Source organism: Eubalaena glacialis, chromosome X, assembly GCF_028564815.1.
Source record: "Eubalaena glacialis isolate mEubGla1 chromosome X, mEubGla1.1.hap2.+ XY, whole genome shotgun sequence".
Classification (NCBI taxonomy): Eukaryota; Metazoa; Chordata; class Mammalia; order Artiodactyla; family Balaenidae; genus Eubalaena; species Eubalaena glacialis.
Window position 1 is genome coordinate 71,758,958 of NC_083736.1, and position 25,234 is coordinate 71,784,191.

The following is a 25,234-nucleotide window of genomic DNA, read 5'->3' on the forward strand; positions in this document are numbered from 1 at the left end:
TTTATTAAGAAGCCAATTAAGCATGATGATATGATAAGCACCATACAAAGAAAACAGGTCCTTCCTATTTTTATTTTTAATAATGGCACTACCATACCCCCACTCTCCTTAGCACAAAACAATAGAGTCATTTCACACCTCCCTCTCACTCACTCCTTACATGGAATCACTTGCCAAGATCCACAAATTTTATCTCTGCAATGACTAAATCCATTATCTCTGCTACCATACTAGTTCAAGTCTTAATCGCTTATCACCCCCAGAATATTGCTGCTTCTCTTAGTGTCCAATTATCTCCCCAACCAAACTATGCTATATACCAATAACACTAAAAGGGATATCTTCTTAATGTACAGGTATAAGTATGATGTTCATAAACATTCCCACTACTGTTATAATTAAGTCCAAACTACTCAGCTTGACAATTAAGGCGTTCAATAATCTGGCCTCAGTGTTCCTTTCTATAATTATTTCTTAGCTTTCATACACAAGTTCTATGTTCCAACTTAAAGAAACTACTCCCAACTCCCTAAGTACAGCCTTTATTTTTTCTGTCTCCATGCCTTTGTTCAATACTGTTCCCTCTATCTGCGATTCCTTTCCTTGTCATTTCTGCCAATTAATATTCTATTTAACTTTTAAAAGCACACATCAAATTGTACCTCATCTATGATTTTATTCCCATCCTCACACACACAGTTTGTATTTAGTTTCCTCAGTTGAACATTCATCATATTATTTTGTACCTTCCCTTGGCTCTTTTCATATTATGAAGAGATACTTATTTCTGCCCTTGCTTTAACTTCCTTTTTAGATGGTAAGATTCTCAAGGTCTACAGATATGCCTTCTTCATCTTTATGTTCTACACGGACCTAACCAAATTCCTTGAACTTATTAAATACCTAGAGTTTATTGAAATGCATAAAGATAGCCCCTAATATCTCCAATGAGTTTATCATCTCTGCACCAAATGAATTATGATACTTTATTCTAAATCAGTACAAAACAGAGTAATCTAAGCTGAAAATGCATGTATTTCTGAGATTTGGGGGTAGGGTGGGGAAGTAAATGGTGTCCCAGTATAGTTTAAGTCAAGTAAGGAATAATTCTTTTGTTCCTATGGGATTTCCAAGAAGTATTCAGGCTGTCATTCTGCTAATGGGATGAGCCCAAGTATGAAGCCAGAGTAATTATGTGACTCCAGCAACTAAGCATTGGCTCTGTCTTTTATCAAACCTGTAAAAGTATGGGTGAAGTAGATTTGGGATCAGCAAAGCTTATGTCTGATACAAGACTTGAAGGTTACTCCATTCCGCATCCAGGAGAACCTATAACTTCTAAGTCCAAAGTGCAATGGAATTCGATACTAACTTGAACACAACTGAAGATTTGGGGTAATGATTTGGGAAGAACACTGATATGACAATCTATAGACTTGTGAACTAAACTTTATTACCAACTAGTTGTTTGAGCCTGAGGCTCCTATCTTCTCACAAAATGAGGAGGCTAAACTAAAAGCAGTTTTTTCATACATTAATCTTTCATGAGTCAAATTGTATGTATTAATGCCTATCAGAAAGATGACACATAGATGCAAATTATTTTGCTGGGAGGGGTATTCAAAATACTTGTAATAATAATAGCTAATGCTTACTATGTGCCAGGCATTTTCCTAAGTGCTTTAGTTAAAATATCTCAATTAATAGTCATAAAACTCTAAGAGATCATTATTATTCCAATCATCCCCATTTTTCAGATGAGGAAACTAAATTAGAGACAGGTTATGTAACTTGAGAAAGGCCCCACAGATAGTAAGTTTGGCAGAACTGGAATATGACCCATGGAGTTTGACTCCAGTCTGTGATCTCATCCAGAACTTTATATTGTTCCTCCTGTTTTCCTCCACTTTTTCTATATATTCTAGACACTCAAACCTTCTCTTTGTTGCTCAAGCAAGTGCCTTATCAACTCAGGGTCTCTAGACATGATATTTGCTCTTCCTGAAATGATTTTCTCCTAGCTTTCTGACCATCAATTTCTACTTATTATTCAGATCTCAGCATAAATTTCATTTTTACAGAGATGCCTTTTCTAATGTCTCAGTCTTGATTAGGTGCCTCTCTTATACACTGTCAAAGGACCCTTCACTTGATTTTTTCCTATCATTTCTCACAGTTATAATACAAAATATTATAGTTATGTACATATGTGTGTATGTATGCATGTATTTTCATCCCCCTCCCTTCTAGAATGTAAGCTTCAAAAGCCCAGAAACTTTGACTTATTCAGAGATTTATCCACTGTACATAGAATGGTGTTGGGCACAAAGTAGATGCTCACAAAATTTGTTAAATACGTCAATAAGTATATAAATATGTACTTGTAGACACTACCTGTGTGTTTAGAAAAAATGTTGGTACTTTTCTGTTTGAGGAAAATATTTCATGTAGTAATAATTATCTGTGTTCACAAGTAGAGTTAACATATATAGAGAGATAGAAGACAAATAGAGAGGTACTGGCCAGACTCCATTTCTAAAAATATCCTCCACATTTCCTACAATGTGTTGTTTCAACATTTATCAAGAGAAAATTCATTCTGTTTTGTCTTGAAGGGTTTATAACCTCCAGAGACCCTGGTTACAGAGAAGAAGGTCTTTCAGAAATGAGGTACAGGAAAAATGCGTGTCAGTGATGAAGAAGGAAACGGAAGGGGGTGAGAGAAGACCAAAAAGTAAAATAATCATACCAAAAGACAAACAGAACTATCCAGGGCAGCAGCGGGGAGGAGAGGGCAAGATGCCTGTTACAGGGACCTCTTACCTCCCCACACCCCTATGGAGCTCTCTGAGACTTGACGAGATGCTGCATTAAGGGGTGAAGAGCGACCCCGGCTGAGAGTCCAGGGTGTGCTCGATGTCAGCTCAAAGAGAGACCTTCAAGATGGTAGAAGAGTAAGACATGGAGATCACCTTCCTCCCCACAAATACATCAGAAATACATCTACATATGGAACAACTACTACAGAACACCTACTGAACGCTGGCAGAAGACCTCAGACTTCCCAAAAAGCAAGAAACTCCCGACGTAACTCAGTAAGGCAAAAGAGAAAAGAAAAAAAAAAACAGAGACAAAAGAATAGGGGCAGGACCTGCATCTCTGGGAGGGAGCTGTGAAGGAGGAAAAGTTTCCACACACTAGGAAGCCCCTTCACTGGAGGAGATGGAGGGTGGGCGGGGGGGGAGAGCTTCAGAACCACAGAGGAGAGCACAGCAATAGGGGTGCAGAGGGCAAAGCGGAGAGATTCCTGCACAGAGGATCGGTGCCAAACAGCAGTCACCAGCCTGAGAGGCTTGTCTGCTCACCCGCCAGGGCGGGCGGGGGCTGGGAGCTGAGGCTTTGGCTTTGGAGGTCAGATCCCAGGGAAAGGACTGGTGTTGGCTGCATAAACACAGCCTGAAGGGGGCTAGTGTGCCACAGCTAGCTGGGAGGAAGTCCGGGAAAAAGTCTGGACCTGCCTAAGAGGCAAGAGACCATTGCTTTGGGGTGCGTGAGGAGAGGGGATTCAAAGCACTGCCTAAACGAGCTCCAGAGACAGGCGTGAGCCAAGCTGTCAGCGCGAACACCAGAGACAGGCATTAAATGCTAAGGCTGCTGCTGCCGCCACCAAGAAGCCTATGTGCAAGCACAGGTAACTATCCACACCTCTCCTCCCGGGAGCCTGTGCAGACCGCCACTGCCAGGGTCCCGTGATCCAGGGACAACTTCCCTGGGAGAACACACAGCGTGCCTCAGGCTGTTGGAACGTCATACTGGCCTCTGCTGCCACAGGCTTGCCCTGCATTCCTTACCCTTCCCTCCCCCTGGCCTGAAGGAGCCAGAACCCCCTAATCAGCTGTTCCTTTAACCACCTCCTGTCTGTGTGGGGAACAGAAACCCTCAGGCAAGATACACACAGAGGCGGGGCCAAATACAAAGCTGAAAACAAGGAGCTATGCAAACAAATTACAGAAAGGGAAATTTCTCCCAGCAGCCTCAGGAACAGTGGAGTATATCTCCACAATCAACTTGATGTACCCTGCATTTGTGGAATACCTGAATAGACAAAGAATCAACCCAAAATTGAGGCGGTGGACTTTGGGAGCAACTGTAGCCTTGGGGTTTGCTTTCTGTACCTAATTAGTTTCTGGTTTTATGTTTATATTAGTTTAGTATTTATGCTTTATTGTCATTGGTAGATTTGCTTATTGATTTGGTTGCTCTCTTCCTTTTTTTTATATTTAGATATATATATATATTTTCCTTTTTCTCTTTTTTGTGACTGTGTATGTGTATGCTTTTTTGTGTGATATTGTCTGTGTAGCTTTGCTTCTGCCATTTGTCCTAGGGCTCTGTCTGTCTGTTTTTTTGGTTTGTTTATTTGTTTTTAGTATAGTTTTTAGTATTTGTTATCATTGGTGGATTTGTTTTTTGGACTGATTGCTCTCTTCTTTCTTTCTTTCTCTTTTTTATTATTTTTAATTTTTTTAAATTTATCTTTAATAATTTCTTTATTTTTTATTTTAATAACTTTATATTATTTTATTCTTTCTTTCTTTCTTTCATTTTGTCTCCCTTTTCTTCTGAGCCATGTGGCTGACAGGGTCTTGGTGCTCCACTCAGGTGTCATGCCTGTGCCTCTGAGGTGGGAGAGCTGAGTTCAGGACATTGGTCCACCAGAGACCTCCTGGCTCCATGCAATATCAACTGGCAAGAGATCTCCAGAGATCTCAACCTCAATGCTAAAACCCAGCTCCACTCAATGACCAGCAAGCTACAGTGCTGGACACCCTATGCCAAACAACTAGCAAGACAGGAAAACAACCCCACGCATTAGCAGAGAGGCTGCCTAAAATCATGATAATGTCACAGACACCCCAAAACACACCACCAGATGTGGTCCTGCCCACCAGAGAGAGAAGATCCAGCCTCATCCACCAGAACACAGGCACCAGTCCCCTCCAGCAGGAAGCCTACACAACACACTGAACCAAACGTAGCAACTGGGGGAAGACAAAAAAAAAATGCGAACAATGAACATGCAGACTTCAAAAAGGAGACCCCAAACACAGTAAATAAAACAAACTGAGAATACAGAAAAACGCACAGCAGATGAAGGAGCAAGGCAAAAACCCACCAGACCAAACAAATGAAGAGGAAATAGGCAGTCTACCTGAAAAGAATTCAGAGTAATGACAGTAAAGATGATCCAAAATCTTGGAAATAGAATGGAGAAAATAAAACAAACATTTAAAAAGGAACTAGAAGAACTAAAGAGCAAACAAACATTGACGAACAACAAAATAACTGAAATTAAAAATTCTCTAGAAGGAACCAACAGCAGAATTACTGAGGCAGAAGAATGGATAAGTGATCTGGAAGATAAAATAGTGGAAATAACTACCACAGAGCAGAATAAAGAACAAAGAATAAAAAGAATTGAGGACAGACTCAGAGACCTCAGGGACAACATGAAATGCACCAACATTCGAATTATGGGGGTCCCAGAAGAAAAAGAGAAAACGAAAGGGACTGAGAAAATATTTGAGGAGATTATAGTTGAAAACTTCCCTAATATAGGAAAGGAAATAGTCAATCAAGTCCAGGAATCACAGAGAGTCCCATACAGGATAAATCCAAGGAGAAACATGCCAAGACATATATTAATCTAACTATCAAAAATTAAATACAAAGAAAAAATATTAAAAGCAGCAGTGGAAAAACAACAAATAACATACAAGGGAATGCCCATAAGGTAAAAACTGATCTTTCAGCAGAAACTCTGCAAGCCAAAAGGGAGTGGCAGGATATATTTAAAGTGATGAAACGGAAAAAGCTAAAACCAAGATTACTCTACCCAGCAAGGATCTCATTCAGTTTTGACAGTAAAATTAAAACCTTTACAGACAAGCAAAAGTTAAGAGAATTTAACACCACCAAATCAGCTTTACAACAAAGGCTAAAGGAACTTCTCTAGGCAGGAAACACAAGAGAAGGGAAAGATCTACAATAACAAACCCAAAACAATTAAGAAAATGGTAATAAGAACATACATATCGATAACTACCTTAAATGTAAATGGATTAAATGCCCCCCCAAAAAATACATAGACTGGCTGAATGGATACAAAAACAAGACCAGTATATATGCTGTCTACAAGAGACCCACTTCAGACCTAGGGACACATACAGACTGAAAGTGAGGGATGGAAAAAGATATTCCATGCAAATGGAAATCAAAAGAAAGCTGGAGTAGCAATTCTCATATCAGACAAAATAGACTTTAAAACAAAGACTATTACAAGAGACAAAGAAGGACACTACATAATGATCAAGGGATCAATCCAAGAAGAAGATATAACAATGGTAAATATTTATGCACCCAACATAAGAGCACCTCAACACATAAGACAAACACTAACAGCCATAAAAGGGAAAATTGACAATAACAGAGTCATAGTAGGGGACTTTAACACCACACTTTCACCAATGGACATTTCATCGAAAATGAAAATAAATAAGGAAACACAAGCTTTAAATAAATGATACATTAAACAAGATGGACTTAATTGATATTTATAGGACATTCCATCCAAAAACAACAGAATACACATTCTTCTCAAGTGCTCATGGAACATTCTCCAGTATAGATCATATCTTGGGTCACAAATCAAACCTTGGTAAATATAAGAAAACTGAAATTGTATTAAGTATCTTTTCTGACCACAGTGCTATGAGACTAGATATCAATTACAGGAAAAAATCTCTAAGAAATAGAAACACATGGAGGCTAAACAACACACTACTTACTAACCAAGAGATCACAGAAGATATCAAAGATGAAATCAAAACATACCTGGAAACAAATGACAATGAAAACACGACGACCCAAAACGTATGGGATGCAGCAAAAGCAGTTCTAAGAGGGAAGTTTAGAGCTATACAAGCCTACCTTAAAAAACAAGAAACATCGCAAATAAAAAACCTAACTTTACACCTAAAGCAATTAGAGAAAGAAGAACAAACCCCCCCCCCAAAGTTAGCAGAAGGAAAGAAATCATAAAGATCAATTCAGAAATAAATGGAAAAGAAATGAAGGAAATGATAGCAAAGACAAATAAAACTAAAACCTGGCTCTTTGTGAAGATAAACAAAATTGATAAACCATTAGCCAGACTCATCAAGAAAAAAAGGGAGAAGACTCAAATCAATAGAATTAGAAATGAAAAAGGAGAAGTAACCACCTACACTGCAGAAAAGAAAGGATCATGAGAGATTACAACAAGGAAATATATGCCAATAAAATGGACAACCTGAAAGAAATGGACAAATTCTTAGAAATGCACAACCTTTGATACTGAACCAGGAAGAAATAGAAAATATGAACAGACCAATCACAAGCACTGAAATTGACACTGTGATTAAAAATCTTCAAACAAACAAGAACCCAGGACCAGATGGCTTCATAAGCGAATTCTATCAAACATTTAGAGAAGAGCTAACACCTATCCTTCTCAAACTCTTCCAAAATATAGCAGAGGGAGGAACACCCCCAAACACATTCTACGAGGCCACCATCACTCTGATGCCAAAGCCAGACAAAGATGTCACAAAGAAAGAAAACTACAGGCCAATATCGCTAATGAACATAGATGCAAAAATCCTCAACGAAATACTAGTAAACAGAATCCAACAGCACATTAAAAGGATCATACACTATGATCAAGTGGGGTTTATCCCAGGAATGCAAGGATTCTTCAATATATGCAAATCAATCAATGTGATACACCATATTAACAAATTGAGGGAGAAAAACCATATGATTGTCTCAATAGATGCAGAGAAAGCTTTTGACAAAATTCAACACCCATTTATGATAAAAGCCCTGCAGAAAGTAGGCATAGAGGGAAATTTCCTCAACATAATAAAGGCCATATATGACAAACCCACAGCCAACATCATCCTCAATGGAGAAAAACTGAAACCTTTTCCACTAAGATCAGGGACAAGATAAGGTTGCCCACTCTCACCACTATTATTCAACATAGTTTTGGAAGTTTTAGCCACAGCAATCAGAGAAGAAAAAGAAATAAAAGGAATCCAAATTGGAAAAGAAGAAGTAAAGCTGTCATTATTTGGAGATGACATGCTACTATATGTAGAGAATCCTAAAGATGATACCAGAAAACTACTAGAGCTAATCAATGAATTTGGTAAAGTAGAAGGATACAAAATTAATGCACAGAAATCTCTTGCATTCCTATACACTAATGATGAAAAATCTGAAAGTGAAATTAAGAAAACATGCCCATTTACTCTTGCAACAAAAAGAATAAAATACCTCAGAATAAACCTACCTAAGGAGACAAAAGACCTGTATGCAGAAAATTATGACACTGATGAAAGAAATTAAAGATGATACAAATAGATGGAGAGATATACCATGTTCTTGGATTGGAAGAATTAACATTGTGAAAATGACTCTACTACCCAAAGCAATCTACAGATTCAATGCAATCCCTATCAAACTACCAGTGGCATTTTTCACAGAATTAAAAGAAAAAGTTTCACAATTTGTATGGAAACAAAAAAGACCCTGAATAGCCAAAGCAATCTTGAGAAAGAAAAACGGAGCTGGAGGAATCAGGCTCCCTGACTTCAGAATATACTACATAGCTACAGTAATCAAGACAGTATGGTACTGGCACAGAAACAGAAATATAGATCTATGGAACAGGATAGAAAGCCCAGAGATAAACCCATGCACATATGGTCACCTTATATTTGATAAAGGAGGCAAGAATATACAGTGGAGATAAGACAGCCTCTTCAATAAGTGGTGCTGGGAAAACTGGAAAACTCTTTTACTTTCATGTAAAAGAACGAAAATAGAACACTCCCTAACACCATAGACAAAAATAAACTCTAAATGGATTAAAGACCTAAATATAAGGCCAGACACCATCAAACTCTTAGAGGAAAACCTAGGCAGAACACTCTATGCCATAAATCACAGCAAGATCCTTTTTGACCCACCTCCTAGAGAAATGGAAATAAAAACAAAAATAAACAAATGGGACCTAATGAAACTTAAGTCTTTTTCATAACAAAGGAAACCATAAACAAGACGAAAAGACAACCCTCAGAATGGGAGAAAATATTTGCTAATGTAGCAACTGACATACGATTAATCTCCAAAGTTTCCAAGCAGCTCCTACTAGACCTACTAGAGAATGGACTCGAGGATGCGGGGAGGGGAAGGGTAAGCTGGGACAAAGTGAGAGAGTGGCATGGACATATATACACTACCAAACATAAAATAGATAGCTAGTGGGAAGCAGCCGCATAGCACAGGAAGCTGAGCTCAGTGCTTTGTGACCACCTAAAAGGGTGGGATAAGGAGGGTGGGAGGGAGGGAGATGCAAGAGGGAAGAGATATGGGGAAATATGTGTATGTAAAACTGATTCACTTTGTTATAAAACAGAAACTAACACACCATTGTAAAGCAATTATATTCTAATAAAGATGTTAAAAAAATACCTAGAAACAAATGACAATGAAAACCTGACGACCCAAAACCTATGGGATGGAGCAAAAGCAGTTGTAAAAGGGAAGTATATAGCAATGCACTCCTACCTCAAGAAACAAAAACATCTCAGATAAACAACCTAACCTTCTTCCTAAAGCAATTAGAGAAAGAAGAACAAAACAAAAGAAGAAACCCAAATTTAGCAGAAGGAAAAACATCATAAAGATCCGATCAGAAATAAATGAAAAAGAGATGAAGGAAACAATAGCAAAGATCAATAAAACTAAAAGCTGTTTCTTTGAGAAGATAAACAAAATAGATAAACCATTAGCCAGACTCATCCAGAAGAAAAAGGAGAAGACTCAAATGAATACAGTTAGAAATGAGAAAGGAGAAGTAAGCACTGACACTGCAGAAATACAAAGCATCATGAGAGATTACTACAAGCAACTATATGCCAATAAAATGGACAACCTGAAAGAAATGGACAAATTCTTAGAAAAGCACAATGTTCCGAGAGTGTACCAGGAAAAAATAGAAAATATAAACAGAGTAATCACAAGCACTGAAATTGAAACTATGATTAAAAATCTTCCAAGAAACAAAAGCCCAGGACCAGATGGCTTCACAGGTGAATTCTATCAAACATTTACAGAAGAGAATTAATACACAGAAATTTTTTCCATTTTTCTTTCTCATCTATTTGTATCTATTTGATTAATGATGTTGAGCATTCTTTTACCTACGCTTCTCAAACTCTTCCAAAATATAGCAGAGGGAGGAACACTCCCAAACACATTCTACGAGGCCACCACCCCTCTGATACCAAAACCAGATAGAGTTGCCACAAAAAAAAGGAAACTACAGGCCAATAACACTGATGAACATAGATGCAAAAATCCTCAATAAAATACTAGTAAACAGAATCCAACGGCACATTAAAAGCATCATACACCATGATCAAGTGGGGTTTATCCCAGGAATGCAAGGATTCTTCAATATATGCAACTCAGTCAATGTTATAGACCATATTAACAAACTGAAGGAGAAAAAACATATGATCGTCTCAATAGATGCAGAAAAATCTTTCTACAAAATTCAACACCGATTTATGATAAAAACCCTCCAGAAATTAAGCATAGAGGGAACTTACCTCAACATAATAATGGCCATATATGACAAACCCAAAGCCAACATTGTTTTCAGGGGTGAAAAACTGAAACCATTTCCACTAAGATCAGGAACAAGACAAGGTTGCCAACTCTCACCACTATTATTTAACATAGTTTTGTAAGTTTTAGCCACAGCAGTCAGAGAAGAAAAAGAAATAAAAGGGATCTAAATCAGAAAAGAAGAAGTAAAGCTGTCACTGTTTGCAGATGACATGATACTATACATAGAGAATCCTAAAGATGCTACCAGAAAACTACTAGAGCTAATCAATGAATTTGGTAAAGTAGAAAGATATGAAATTAATGCACAGAAATGTCTTGCATTCCTATACACTAATGATGAAAAATCTAAAAGATAATTAAGGAAACACTCCCATTTACCATTACAACAAAAAGAATAACATATCTAGGAATAAAGTTACCTAAGGAAACAAAAGACCTGTATGCACAAATCTATAAGATACTGATGAAAGTAATTAATGTTGAGATATACAACAGAAGGAGAGATATACCATGTTCTTGGATTGGAAGAATCAACATTGTGAAAATGACTATACTAGCCAAAGCAATCTACAGATTCAATGCAAGCCCTATCAAACTACCAACGGCATTTTTCACAGAACTAGAACAAAAAATTTCACAATTTGTATGGAAACACAAACGACCCCGAATAGCCAAAGCAATCTTATGAATGAAAAACGGAGCTGGAGGAATCAGGCTCCTGGACTTCAGACTATGCTACAAAGCTACAGTAATCAAGACAGTATGGTACTGGCACAAAAACTGAAATATAGATCAATAGAACAGGATAGAAAGCCCAGAGATAAACCCACGCACATATGGTCACCTTATGTTTGATAAAGGAGGCAAGAATATACAATGGAGAAAAGACAGCCTCTACAATAAGTGGTGCTGGGAAAACTGGACAGCTACATATTAAAGAGTGAAATTAGAACACTCCCTAAGTGGCATGGACATATATACACTACCAAACTTAAAATAGATAGCTAGTGGGAAGCAACCGTATAGCACAGGGAGATCAGCTCTGTGCTTTGTGACCACCTAGAGGGGTTGGATAGGGAGGGTGGGAGGGAATGGGATGCAAGAGGGAAGAGATATGGGAACATATGTATACATATAGCTGATTCACTTTGTTAAAAAGCAGAAACTAACACACCATTGTAAAGCAATTATACTCCAATAAAGATGTTAAAAAAATTAAAAAAAATAAACTCATAATGGACTAAAGACCAAAATATAAGACCAGACACTCTAAAATTCTTAGAGGAAAACATAGGCAGAACATTCTATGACATAAATCACTGAAGGATGCTTATTGACCCACCTTCTAGAGAAATGGAAATAAAAACAAAAATAAACAAATGGGACCTAATGAAACTTAAATCTTTTTCACAGCAAAGGAAACCATAAACAAGACGAAAAGACAACCCTCAGAATGGGAGAAAATATTTGCAAATGTAGCAACTGACATAGGATTAATCTCCAAAGTTTACAAGCAGCTCATGCAGCTCAATATCAAAAAACAAACAACCCAATCCAAAAATGGGCAGAAGACCTAAATAGACATTTCTCCAAAGAAGATACACAGATTGCCAACAAACACATGAAAGGATGATCAACATCACTAATCATTAGAGAAATGCAAATCAAAACTAGAATGAGGTATCACCTCACACACGTCAGAATGGCCATCATCAAAAAACCTATAAACATTAAATGCTGGAGAGGGTGTGGAGAAAAGGGAACCCTCTTGCACTGTTGGTGGGAATGTAAATTGATACAGCTACTATGGAGACCAGTATGGAGGTTCCTTAAAAAACTAAAAATAGAACTACCATACGATCTAGCAATCCCACTACTGGGCATATACCCTGAGAAAACTGTAATTCATGAAGAGTTATGTGCCACAATGTTCATTGCAACTCTATTTACAATAGCCTGGACGTGGAAGCAACCTAAGTGTCCATCGACAGATGAATGGATAAAAAAGTTGTGGCACATATATACAAAGGAATATTACTCAGCCATAAAATGAAACGAAACTGAGTTATTTGTAGTGAGGTGGATGGACCTAGAGTCTGTCATACAAAGTGCAGTAAGTGAGAAAGAGAAAAACAAATACCATATGCTAACACATTTATTTGGAATCTAAAAACAAAAAAATGTTTCTGATGAATGTATGACCAGGACAGGAATAAAGAGGCAGATGTAGAGAATGGACTTGAGGACACGGGGATGGGGAAGGGTAAGCTGGGACAAAGTGAGAGAGTGGCATGGACATATATACACTACCAAATGTAAGATAGATAGCTATTGAGAAGCAGCCACAATGCGCTGGGAGGTCAGCTCGGTGCTTTCTGACCACCTAGAGTGGTGGGATATGGAGGGTGGGAGGGAGGCACAGGAGGGAGGATATATGGTAATATATGTATACATATAGCTGATTCACTTTGTTTTACAGCAGAAACTAACACACCATTGTAAAACAACTTTACTCCAATAAAGATGTTAAAAAATAAATAAAGGGAGTGAGATGCAAAAAAAAGAAAAAAAAGAGAGAGAGAGAGAACCATCCTGTGACAAGCCACAGACATGGCACTTGTTTTTATCCTCCGTTGTTAAAGTAACCTCTACATATCTCCATACATTGCTAAGGAAGAAGCAAACAGCATGATAATCTCCACTATTTCTCCACCAAATAATTAGTTTCAAGGTCATAATACTATCAAATTCGATTTAATTGTAAAATTGTTATGGATTGAATATTTATAATCATTTATAACACATTTAAGTTAAAATTTATCATTTATTTTCATATTTATAATTATATGTAAGCACAGTAAACTTCCTGTTACATTTTCAGCAAATTCAAATTTTTCTAAATGTCAAATATATTTACAAGTGGAAGAGTGCTAGAGTTATTCTCTAAAGAAATAGTTATTGAAAACAATAACTAAAATAGTTAATTAAATTGCTGAAAACTGGTCAAACATTTAATCAGGTTGAATTCTGGCACTTTTTTGCAAATTACCTAAGATAGAGCTTCCTAAAATCATCCTATGTTTCATTTCCATCTGAAATCTGATACCAGATGTCAAAAATTTTAATTAAATATCTAGGTAGCATTTTTGGAATGTTTTATGATTCATCGAGTGCTATCATATATATTGACTAATTTAATTTAAATTAAAGTTCACATACTGCCAGGAACAGCAAGAATGTGCAGCCTATATTTTCACTCACTGTTCACCTTAATGCCAACCATTCAGGGAAGGCTATGTAAAAAGTCCTCTGCTCAAAAGAAAAGTATGGATGTAATATATTTTAAATTATATACATATCTTAATAACATCACTAAAGAAATTGGGTAATTTAACGGATGTGTGAGGAGAGCAGATACTTTTTTTTTTTTTAATACTCTGTGGGATTGTTGAGGCAAGTGTAAATTCAAGCAAAATAAGCCAAGTTAAAAGAAGCACTGAAATATAAATCAAAGTATGTCGCCTCACTGGTGCTTGCAGGGAAACAGACAAGACTGTGAAAGCAATAGGCATAGTTGGAAAATTAAAAATCGTTTTGCATGCAGGCTTCCTTGTGTATATAGCAAGATTTTGCAGTCATACTTCTAAAATAGATAATGATGATTGTGTTGATCCTGTAATATAAACATAATATAAAATATTTTATCCTATGCTTTTACCTACTCCACTTCTTTATCAAACTACCTAAACTACAATACCATAGGAGCAAAACCTGAAAACATATTTAAATGGTCTTTAAGACGAGAAAGAAAGAAAACTCTTGAATTTTATTTCATGTTCAAAGAAAATTTAAAATAACATTCAAGTAGGAGGATGTTAACTTAGATTTGTTCAAGAATAAAGTGATGTAACAATCTTACTGGTCTAATTTTCAGTGATAAAATTTTGTACAAACTAAATCATATCAGGTAGCAATTTAAAAACAAAGAAGACAAGCTGCCAGAAGTGAAACTGGCAGGGAAGAAGAAACTGGAAAAAGAATGACTATAAAGCAATATAGGGCTATTCAATAAGTCATATTAGCCCTACACATTTGGATAGGCCCTAAAGAAATACACACACACACACACACACACATATATACACACACACACACAGAGTGCCCTTTTTTAAGTACATATGGCCAGAGGTCAGAGATTATATATTTGTGTGTTCTCTCTCTTCTTTAGTGAGATAAACTACTATCAACATCAGAGTACAGTTGACCCTTGAACAACACGGGTTTGAACTGTGTGGGTCCACTTTTATGCGGATTTTTTCAATAAATACTACAAGACTACACGTGGCACAGTTGGTTGAATCCGCAGATGTAGAACCTCGGATACAGAGGGCCGACTATGGGACTTGAGCATTCCCGCATTTTGGTATTCACAGAGGGTCCTTGGACCAATGCCCTATGGATACAAAGGGATGAGGGATACCTGTTTAAGAAATCGCCTTAAGGGAATAGGGGCAGGAACAAGAGCTTGGTTACTCTAGGGAGAGAGGAGTGACTTCACACAGAAGAGTCATGGATAAGCAGGAGTTGAGAGAAAATATTCTAGGTCTTTATGGTGGTGGACATTGGAACCAGTCTTTACATAGTGCTCTAGGTTCTGCTTGAATCCTATAGGAGCTTGTCATGTCATTCAAAAAGCCAATGCCAATAAAAGGGCCTACATAATCCAGTCTACTGTTTTCTGATCTAAAGTCCTACAACTACTTCCTGTTGCTCACACTACTTCACTCACATCAGTCTCCTTGCTTTTCCTAAACCATGTCAGACATAATCCCACCTCTAGGTCTTTACAGTTGCTATTCCTTCTGTCTGGAACACTCATTCACTAATAACCTAAATCCTCTCTTCTCATCTCCTTCAAATGTCACCTTCTCCTTGAGTTCTTCATTGACTACTCTATTTTAATTACAATCCTTCTTTATTCTAAGAATAACTATATAATTTCCCTGTTTTATTTCTTTTCTGTAGCACTACCACCACTTAACATACTAAATATTTCACTTATTAATACTCAACGTCCATCAAAATGTAAGCTCCATGAGAATTTTTTTAAACTGCTGATACCCCAGTACCTAGCACTGTGCTTGGCACATGGTACATGTTCAATACATATTTTTAATGAATAGCCACCACAAGGAGAACTTTCTCTAATTCCCAAATAATTAAAATAGTGCTGTATAGATGGAGGAAATATATCAATGTAAAAACAGTAGAATCCAGAAATGTAGTCAAATATAAATACGTGTTTAGCATATGGTAAAGATGGTAAATAAAGTCAGTGAGAAAAGTTTGAATTAGTCAATCAATGGTCTTGGGATGATAGTCTGGCCTGGGGGTTCCCAATATTTTTCAAGTAATGACATACATTAAATTATATTTATTTGTCACATTAAATTATATTTATTTGAATGTATAGAGGAGTCTGATCATGGTTGAAGGCAAGTGATCCAAGAGTTCTGACAGACCGTAACCCTTCCTGGCCACCCCCAAGGCTGATGAGATCATGTCTGTGACCACCTGAAGGATTATCAGTTGGGAATTTCTGAGTTGACCATTTCTTTTTTTTTTTTTTTTTTTTTTTTTTTTAAACATCTTTATTGAAGTATAATTGCTTTACAATGGTGTGCTAGCTTCTGCTTTACAACAAAGTGAATCAGTTACACATATACATATGTTGCCATATCTCTTCCCTCTTGCATCTCCCTCCCTCCCACCCTCCCTATCCCACCCCTCTAGGTGGTCACAAAGCACCGAGCTGATCTCCCTGTGCTATGCGGCTGCTTCCCACTAGTTATCTATTTTACATTTGGTAGTGTATATATGTCCATGACACTCTCTCACCCTGTCACATCTCACCCCTCCCCCTCCCCATATCCTCAAGTCCATTCTCTAGTAGGTCTGTGTCTTTATTCCCATCTTGCCACTAGGTTCTTCATGACCTCTTTTTTTTTTTTTTTCCCTTAGATTCCATATATATGTGTTAGCATATGTATTTGTTTTTCTCTTTCTGACTTCATTCACTCTGTATGACAGACTCTAACTCCATCCACCTCATTACAAACACCTCCATTTCATTTCTTTTTATGGCTGAGTAATATTCCATTGTATATATGTGCCACATCTTCTTTATCCATTCATCCGATGATGGACACCTAGGTTGCTTCCATGTCCTGGCTATTGTAAACAGAGCTGCAATGAATATTTTGGTACATGACTCTTTCTGAATTATGGTTTTCTCAGGGTATATGCCCAGTAGTGGGATTGCTGGGTCATATGGTAGTTCTATTTTTAGTTTTTTAAGGAACCTCCATACTGTTCTCCATAGTGGCTGTATCAATTTACATTCCCACCAACAGTGCAAGAGTGTTCCCTTTTCTCCACACCCTCTCCAGCATTTATTGTTTCTAGATTTTTTGATGATGGCCATTCTGACCGGTGTGAGATGATACCTCATTGTAGTTTTGATTTGCATTTCTCTAATGATTAATGATGTTGAGCATTCTTTCATGTGTCTGTTGGCAATCTGTATCTCTTCTTTGGAGAAATGTCTATTTAGGTCTTCTGCCCATTTTCGGATTGGGTTGTTTGTTTTTTTGTTATTGAGCTGCATGAGCTGCTTGTAAATCTTGGAGATTAATCCTTTGTCCGTTGCTTCATTTGCAAATATTTTCTCCCATTCTGAGGGTTGTCTTTTGGTCTTGTTTATGGTTTCCTTTGCTGTGCAAAAGCTTTTAAGTTTCATTAGGTCCCATTCGTTTATTTGTGTTTTTATTTCCATTTCTCTAGGACCTGGGTCAAAAAGGATCTTGCTGTGACTTATGTCATAGAGTGTTCTGCCTATGTTTTCCTCTAAGAGTTTGATAGTGTCTGGCCGTACACTTAGGTCTTTAATCCATTTTGAGTTTATTTTTGTGTATGGTGTTAGGGAGTGTTCTAATTTCATACTTTTACATGTACCTGTCCAATTTTCCCAGCACCACTTATTGAAGAGGCTGTCTTTTCTCCAATGTATATGCTTGCCTCCTTTATCAAAGATAAGGTGACCATATGTGCGTGGGCTTATCTCTGGGCTTTCTATCCTGTTCCATTGATCTATATTTCTGTTTTTGTGCCAGTACCAAACTGTCTTGATTACTGTAGCTTTGTAATATAGTCTGAAGTCAGGGAGCCTGATTCCGCCAGCTCCATTTTTCGTTCTCAAGATTGCTTTGGCTATTCGGGGTCTTTTGTGTTTCCATACAAATTGTGAAATTTTTTGTTCTAGTTCTGTGAAAAATGCCAGTGGTAGTTTGATAGGGATTGCATTGAATCTGTAGATTGCTTTGGGTAGCAGAGTCATTTTCACAATGTTTATTCTTCCAATCCAAGAACATGGTATATCTCTCCATCTATTTGTATCATCCTTAATTTCTTTCATCAGTGTCCTATAATTTTCTGCATACAGGTCTTTTGTCTCCTTAGGTAGGTTTATTCCTAGGTATTTTATTCTTTTTGTTGCAATGGTAAACGGGAGTGTTTTCTTAATTTCACTTTCAGATTTTTCATCATTAGTATACAGGAATGCAAGAGATTTCTGTGCATTAATTTTGTATCCTGCTACTTTACCAAATTCATTGATTAGCTCTAGTAGTTTTCTGGTAGCATCTTTTGGATTCTCTATGTATAGTATCATGTCATCTGCAAACAGTGACAGCTTTACTTCTTCTTTTCCGATTTGGATTCCTTTTATTTCTTTTTCATCTCTGATTGCTGTGGCTAACACTTCCAAAACTATGTTGAATAATAGTGGTGAGAGTGGGCAACCTTGTCTTGTTCCTGATCTTAGTGGAAATGGTTTCAGTTTTTCACCATTGAGGACAATGTTGGCTGTGGGTTTGTCATATACGGCCTTTATTATGTTGAGGAAAGTTCCCTCTATGCCTACTTTCTGCAGGACTTTTATCATAAATGGGTGTTGAATTTTGTCGAAAGCTTTCTCTGCATCTATTGAGATGATCATATGGTTTTTCTCCTTCAATTTGTTAATATGATGTATCACGTTGATTGATTTGCGTATATTGAAGAATCCTTGCATTCCTGGAATAAACCCCACTTGATCATGGTGTATGATCCTTTTAATGTGCTGTTGGATTCTGTTTGCTAGTATTTTGTTGAGGATTTTTGCATCTATGTTCATCAGTGATATTGGCCTGTAGTTTTCTTTCTTTGTGACATCTTTGCCTGGTTTTGGTATCAGGGTGATGGTGGCCTCGTAGAATGAGTTGGGGAGTGTTCCTCCCTCTGCAATATTTTGGAAGAGTTTGAGAAGGATAGGTGTTAGCTCTTCTCTAAATGTTTGATAGAATTCGCCTGTGAAGCCATCTGGTCCTGGGCTTTTGTTTGTTGGAAGATTTTTAATCACAGTTTCAATTTCAGTGCTTGTGATTGGTCTGTTCATATTTTCTATTTCTTCCTGGTTCAGTCTCGGCAGGTTGTGCATTTCTAAGAATCTGTCCATTTCTTCCAGGTTGTCCATTTTATTAGCATAGAGTTGCTTGTAGTAATCTCTTATGATCGTTTGTATTTCTGCAGTGTCAGTGGTTACTTCTCCTTTTTCATTTCTAATTCTATTAATTTGAGTCTTCTCCTTTTTTCTCTTGATGAGTCTGGCTAATGGTTTATCAATTTTGTTTATCTTCTCAAAGAACCAGCTTTTAGTTTCATTGATTTTTGCTATTGTTTCCTTCATTTCTTTTTCATTTATTTCTGATCTGATCTTTATGATTTCTTTCCTTCTGCTAGCTTTGGGGTTTTTTTGTTCTTCTTTCTCTAATTGCTTTAGGTGCAAGGTTAGGTTGTTTATTCGAGATGTTTCCTGTTTCTTGATGTAGGCTTGTATTGCTATAAACTTCCCTCTTAGAACTGCTTTTGCTGCATCCCATAGGTTTTGGATCGTCGTGTCTCCATTGTCATTTATTTCTAGGTATTTTTTGATTTCCCCTTTGATTTCTTCAGTGATCACTTCGTTATTAAGTAGTGTATTGTGTAGCCTCCATGTGTTTGTATTTTTTACAGATCTTTTCCTGTAATTGATATCTAGTCTCATAGCGTTGTGGTCAGAAAAGATACTTGATACGATTTCAATTTTTTTAAATTTACCAAGGCTTGATTTGTGACCCAAGATATGATCTATCCTGGAGAATGTTCCATGAGCACTTGAGAAAAATGTGTATTCTGTTGTTTTTGGGTGGAATGTCCTATAAATATCAATTAAGTCCATCTTGTTTAATGTATCATTTAAAGCTTGTGTTTCCTTATTTATTTTCATTTTGGATGATCTGTCCATTGGTGAAAGTGGGGTGTTAAAGTCCCCTACTATGATTGTGTTACTGTCGATTTCCCCTTTTATGGCTGTTAGCATTTGCCTTATGTATTGAGGTGCTCCTATGTTGGGTGCATAAATATTTACAATTGTTATACCTTCCTCTTGGATCGATCCCTTGATCATTATATAGTGTCCGTCTTTGTCTCTTGTAATTGTCTTTATTTTAAAGTCTATTTTGTCTGATATGAGAATTGCTACTCCAGCTTTCTTTTGATTTCCATTTGCATGGAATATCTTTTTCCATCCCCTCACTTTCAGTCTGTATGTGTCTCTCGGTCTGAAGTGGGTCTCTTGTAGACAGCATATATATGAGTCTTGTTTTTGTATCCATTCAGCCAGTCTGTGTCTTTTGGTGGGAGCATTTAATCCATTTACATTTAAGGTAATTATCGATATGTATGTTCCTATTCCCATTTTCTTAAATGTTTTGGGTTTGTTATTGTAGGTGTTTTCCTTCTCTTGTGTTTCTTGCCTAGAGAAGTTCCTTTAGCATTTGTTGTAAAGCTGGTTTGGTGGTGCTGAACTCTCTCAGCTTTTGCTTGTCTGTCAAGGTTTTAATTTCTCCATCAAATCTGAATGAGATCCTTGCTGGGTAGAGTAATCTTGGTTGTAGGTTTTTCTCCTTCATCACTTTAAGTATATCCTGCCACTCCCTTCTGGCTTGCAGAGTTTCTGCTGAAAGATCAGCTGTTAACCTTATGGGGATGCCCTTGTGTGTTATCTGTTGTTTTTCGCTTGCTGCTTTTAATATGTTTTCTTTATATTTAATTTTTGATAGTTTGATTAATATGTGTCTTGGTGTGTTTCTCCTTGGATTTATCCTGTATGGGACTCTCTGTGCTTCCAGGACTTGATTAACTATTTCCTTTCCCATATTAGGGAAGTTTTCAACTATAATCTCTTCAAATATTTTCTCAGTCCCTTTCTTTTTCTCTTCTTCTTCTGGGACCCCTATAATTCGAATGTTGGTGCGTTTAATGTTGTCCCAGAGGTCTCTGAGACTGTCCTCAGTTCTTTTCATTCTTTTTTCTTTATTCTGGTCTGCAGTAGTTATTTCCACCATTTTATCTTCCAGGTCACTTATCCGTTCTTCTGCCTCAGTTATTCTGCTATTGATCCCATCTAGAGTATTTTTAATTTCATTTATTGTGCTTGTCATCGTTTCTTGGTTCCTCTTTAGTTCTTCTACATCCTTGTTAAATGTTTCTTGCATTTTGTCTATTCTATTTCCAAGACTTTGGATCATCCTTACTATCATTATTCTGAATTCTTTTTCAGGTAGACTACCTATTTCCTCTTCATTTGTTAGGTCTGGTGTGTTTTGACCCTGCTCCTTCATCTGCTGTGTGTTTTTCTGTCTTCTCATTTTGCTTATCTTACTGTGTTTGGGGTCTCCTTTTCACAGGCTGCAGGTTCGTAGTTCCCGTTGTTTTTGGTATCTGTCCCCAGTGGCTAAGGTTGGTTCAGTGGGTTGTGTAGGTTTCCTGGTGGAGGGAACTAGTGCCTGTGTTCTGGTGGATGAGGCTGGATGTTGTCTTTCTGGTGGGTTCGTCCACGTCTGGTGGTGTGTTTTGGGGTGTCTGTGGCCTTATTATGATTTTAGGCAGCCTCTCTGTTAGTGGATGGGGCTGTGTTCCTCTCTTGCTAGTTGTTTGGCATAGGGTGTCCAGCACTGTAGCTTGCTGGTCATTGAGTGAAGCTGGGTCTTGATGTTGAGATGGAGATCTGTGAGAGATTTTCGCCGTTTGGTATTACGTGGAGCTGGGAGGTCTCTTGTGGACCAGTGTCCTGAAGTTGGCTCTCCCACCTCAGAGGCACAGCCCTGATGCCTGGCTGGAGCACCAAGAGCCTTTCATCCACACGGCTCAGAATAAAAGGGAGAAAAAATGGAAAGAAAGAAAAAAAGAGGATAAAATAAAGCAATTATAATAAAAAATAAGAAAAAAAATTATTAAGAGTAAATTTATTAAGAAAAAAAATTTTTTATAATTTTTAAAAATAGATTTATTATTTTTTATACTAAAAATAAGAAAAAAATTATTTCGAAAAAATTTATTAAGAAAAAAATTTTTTAATTTTTTAAAATAAAAAATATGAAAAAACTTATTAAAAATTTTTTTTAAAAATAGAAAATAAGGAAAAAATTATTAAGAAAACATTTATTAGGGAAAAAAAAAATTTTTAAGCCAAAAAAAAAAAAAAAAAAAACGGACGGACCTAACCCTAGGACTAACGGTGAGAGCAAAGCTATACAGACAAAATCTCACCCAGAAGCATACACATCTACACTCACAAAAAAAAGGAAAAGGGGAAAAGTTAATATATCCTGCTCCCAAAGTCCATCTCCTAAATTTGGGATGATTCGTTGTCTATTCAGGTATTCAACAGATGCAGGCACATCAAGTTGTTTGTGGAGCTTTAATCCGCTGCTTCTGAGGCTGCTGGGAGAGATTTCCCTTTCTCTTCTTTGTTCGTACAGCTCCCGGGTTCAGCTTTGGATTTGGACCCGCCTCTGCATGTAGGTCCCCTGAGGGCGTCTGTTCCCCGCCCAGACAGAACGGGGTTAAAGGAGCAGCTGATTCGGGGGCTCTGGCTCAGTCAGGCCGGGGGGAGGGAGCGGTACGGAGGAGGCGGGGCGAGCCTGCGGCGGCAGAAGCCGGCGTGACGTTGCAGCAGCCTGAGGCGCGCCGTGCGCTCTCCCGGGGAAGTTGTCCCCGGATTACGGGAGCCTGGCCGTGGCGGGCTGCACAGGCTCCCGGGAGGGGCGGTGTGGAGAGTGACCTGTGCTCGGCCACAGGCTGTTTGGTGGTGGCAGCAGCAGCCTTAGCGTCTCATGCCCGTCTCTGGGGTCCGCGCTGATAGCCGCGGCTCGCGCCCGTCTCTGGAGTTCGTTTAAGTGGCGCTCTGAATCCCCTCTCCTTGCACGCCGCGAAACAAAGAGGCAAGAAAAAGTCTCCTGCCTCTTCGGCAGCTGCAGACTTTTTCTCGTGCACCCTCCCGGCTAGTTGTGGTGCGCTAGACCCTTCAGGCTGTGTTCACGCAGCCAACCCCAGTCCTCTCCCTGGGATCCGACCGAAGCCCGCGCCTCAGCTCCCAGCCCCCGCCCGCCCCGGCGGGTGAGCAGACAAGCCTCTCGGGCTGGTGAGTGCTGCTCGGCGCCGAGCCTCTGTGCGGGAATCTCTCCGTTTTTCCCTCTGCGTCCCTGTTGCTGTGGGATCCGCGCTGATAGCCGCGGCTCGCGCCCGTCTCTGGAGCTCGTTTAGGCGGCGCTCTGAATCCCCTCTCCTTGCGCGCCGCGAAACAAAGAGGCAAGAAAAATTCTCTTGCCTCTTTGGCAGCTGCAGTCTTTTTCCCGGACTCCCTCCCGGCTAGCACCGAAGCCCGAGCCCCAGCTCCCAGGCCCCGCCCGCCCCGGCGGCCGAGCAGACAAGCCTCTCGGGCTGGTGAGTGCTGGTCGGCACCGCTCCTCTGTGCGGGAATCTCCGCTTTGCCCTCCGCACCACTGTGGCTGCGCTCTCCTCCGTGGCTCCGAAGCTTCCCCCCTCTGCTACCCGCAGTCTCTGCCCACGAAGGGGCTTCCTAGTGTGTGGAAACCTTTCCTCCTTCACAGCTCCCTCCCACTGGTGCAGGTCCCGTCCCTATTCTTTTGTCTCTGTTATCTTTTTTCTTTTGCTCTACCCAAGTACGTGGGGATTTTCTTGCCTTTTGGGAGGTCTGACGTCTTCTGCCAGCGTTCAGTGGGTGTTCTGTAGGAGCAGTTCCACGTGTAGATGTATTTCTCATGTATCTGTGGGGAGGAAGGTGATCTCCGCGTCTTACTCTTCCGCCATCTTGCCCCTCCCTGACCATTTCTAAGGAAAAAAATCTAGACCCTTATTTTTCTAATTAACCCAAGAAATAATACTGGTGGATTCAAGCTATAAATGTAAAGTTTAAAGCCCATAAAATTATAAGAAAACAAGAAGATTTTTCTAAGCATTATGATATATACAGAAGCAGAAGAGATTAAATTGATTAATTAGACAATATAAAAATTTAAAAATTCAATGGAAAAAAATCCCAACATAAGCAAAATTTAAAAAAAACAAGCTGGGGGAAATATTACTATTATACTAATTTTCAAAGAGCTAATTTAAATAAATAAGAAATGTAAAAAAAAACCTATTAGAAAAATTGGCAAACCAACGGAGAGGAAATCCACAGAATAAAAGACCAAGATGGCTAATAAACTTGTTAAAAAATGCTGTTTCACTTATAAATAAAACAAAATTTAAAACAGTTAAGAAATGACAATACCCAATATATGTGAGTTGTGAGAAAATGAGCTTTCTAAGTCACCCACGTTATGTGTCATATTCCCTTTATCCATTTTGTCCCCACTATGTTTGCTTTATTTCTGTTCTTTCAAAGTTATCTTTGTTTAATATGACATAATTGAAGAAATGAAGATGGTAAACATCCAAATACATACATCATTTTCCAGCAAATTTTCTTATACTCCCTGAAAATCAGTTGCTGACAACTTAGAACTAAAAATGTATCTTTGATTCTATTCAAGTTTGTTCTCTCTATGAGCAGAGTATTACTGTGATCCCTTGATTGGAATCCCTTGAAATCATACTTACAGTAGCACAATTTTGATACTTTATAGATAGCCACAAGTTAAGATATGTCAAAGTAGAAAGTTGGTCTAATTTTTTATCTTATTACTTTTGATCCTGTGACTAATATTTTCTTAAAATAGTGTGAAACAAAGAGATAGAGAAAAAAAAATCTGTAAACTTCTGTTTACCTACTTTCTTTTCCCTTTTTCTTCCACTCATACTTTCTTCCAAAAGCCACACTCTGGTATAATTTACTTCAATTACTCCAGATCTTTTAGATTTTAAATGTTTGCAGCATTTAAAAAACTACATTGTATAGACCAACATAGTCTTAACAACTTTTTATTTTGCTAAGGAAATAGAGTTTTAAAACACCAACTACAAAATACTATTCCCATGATTTCATAAAGGAAAGGCACTTTTTTGTTGTGGGCACTCATTTTAAAATATCTTTTTATTTTAAAAT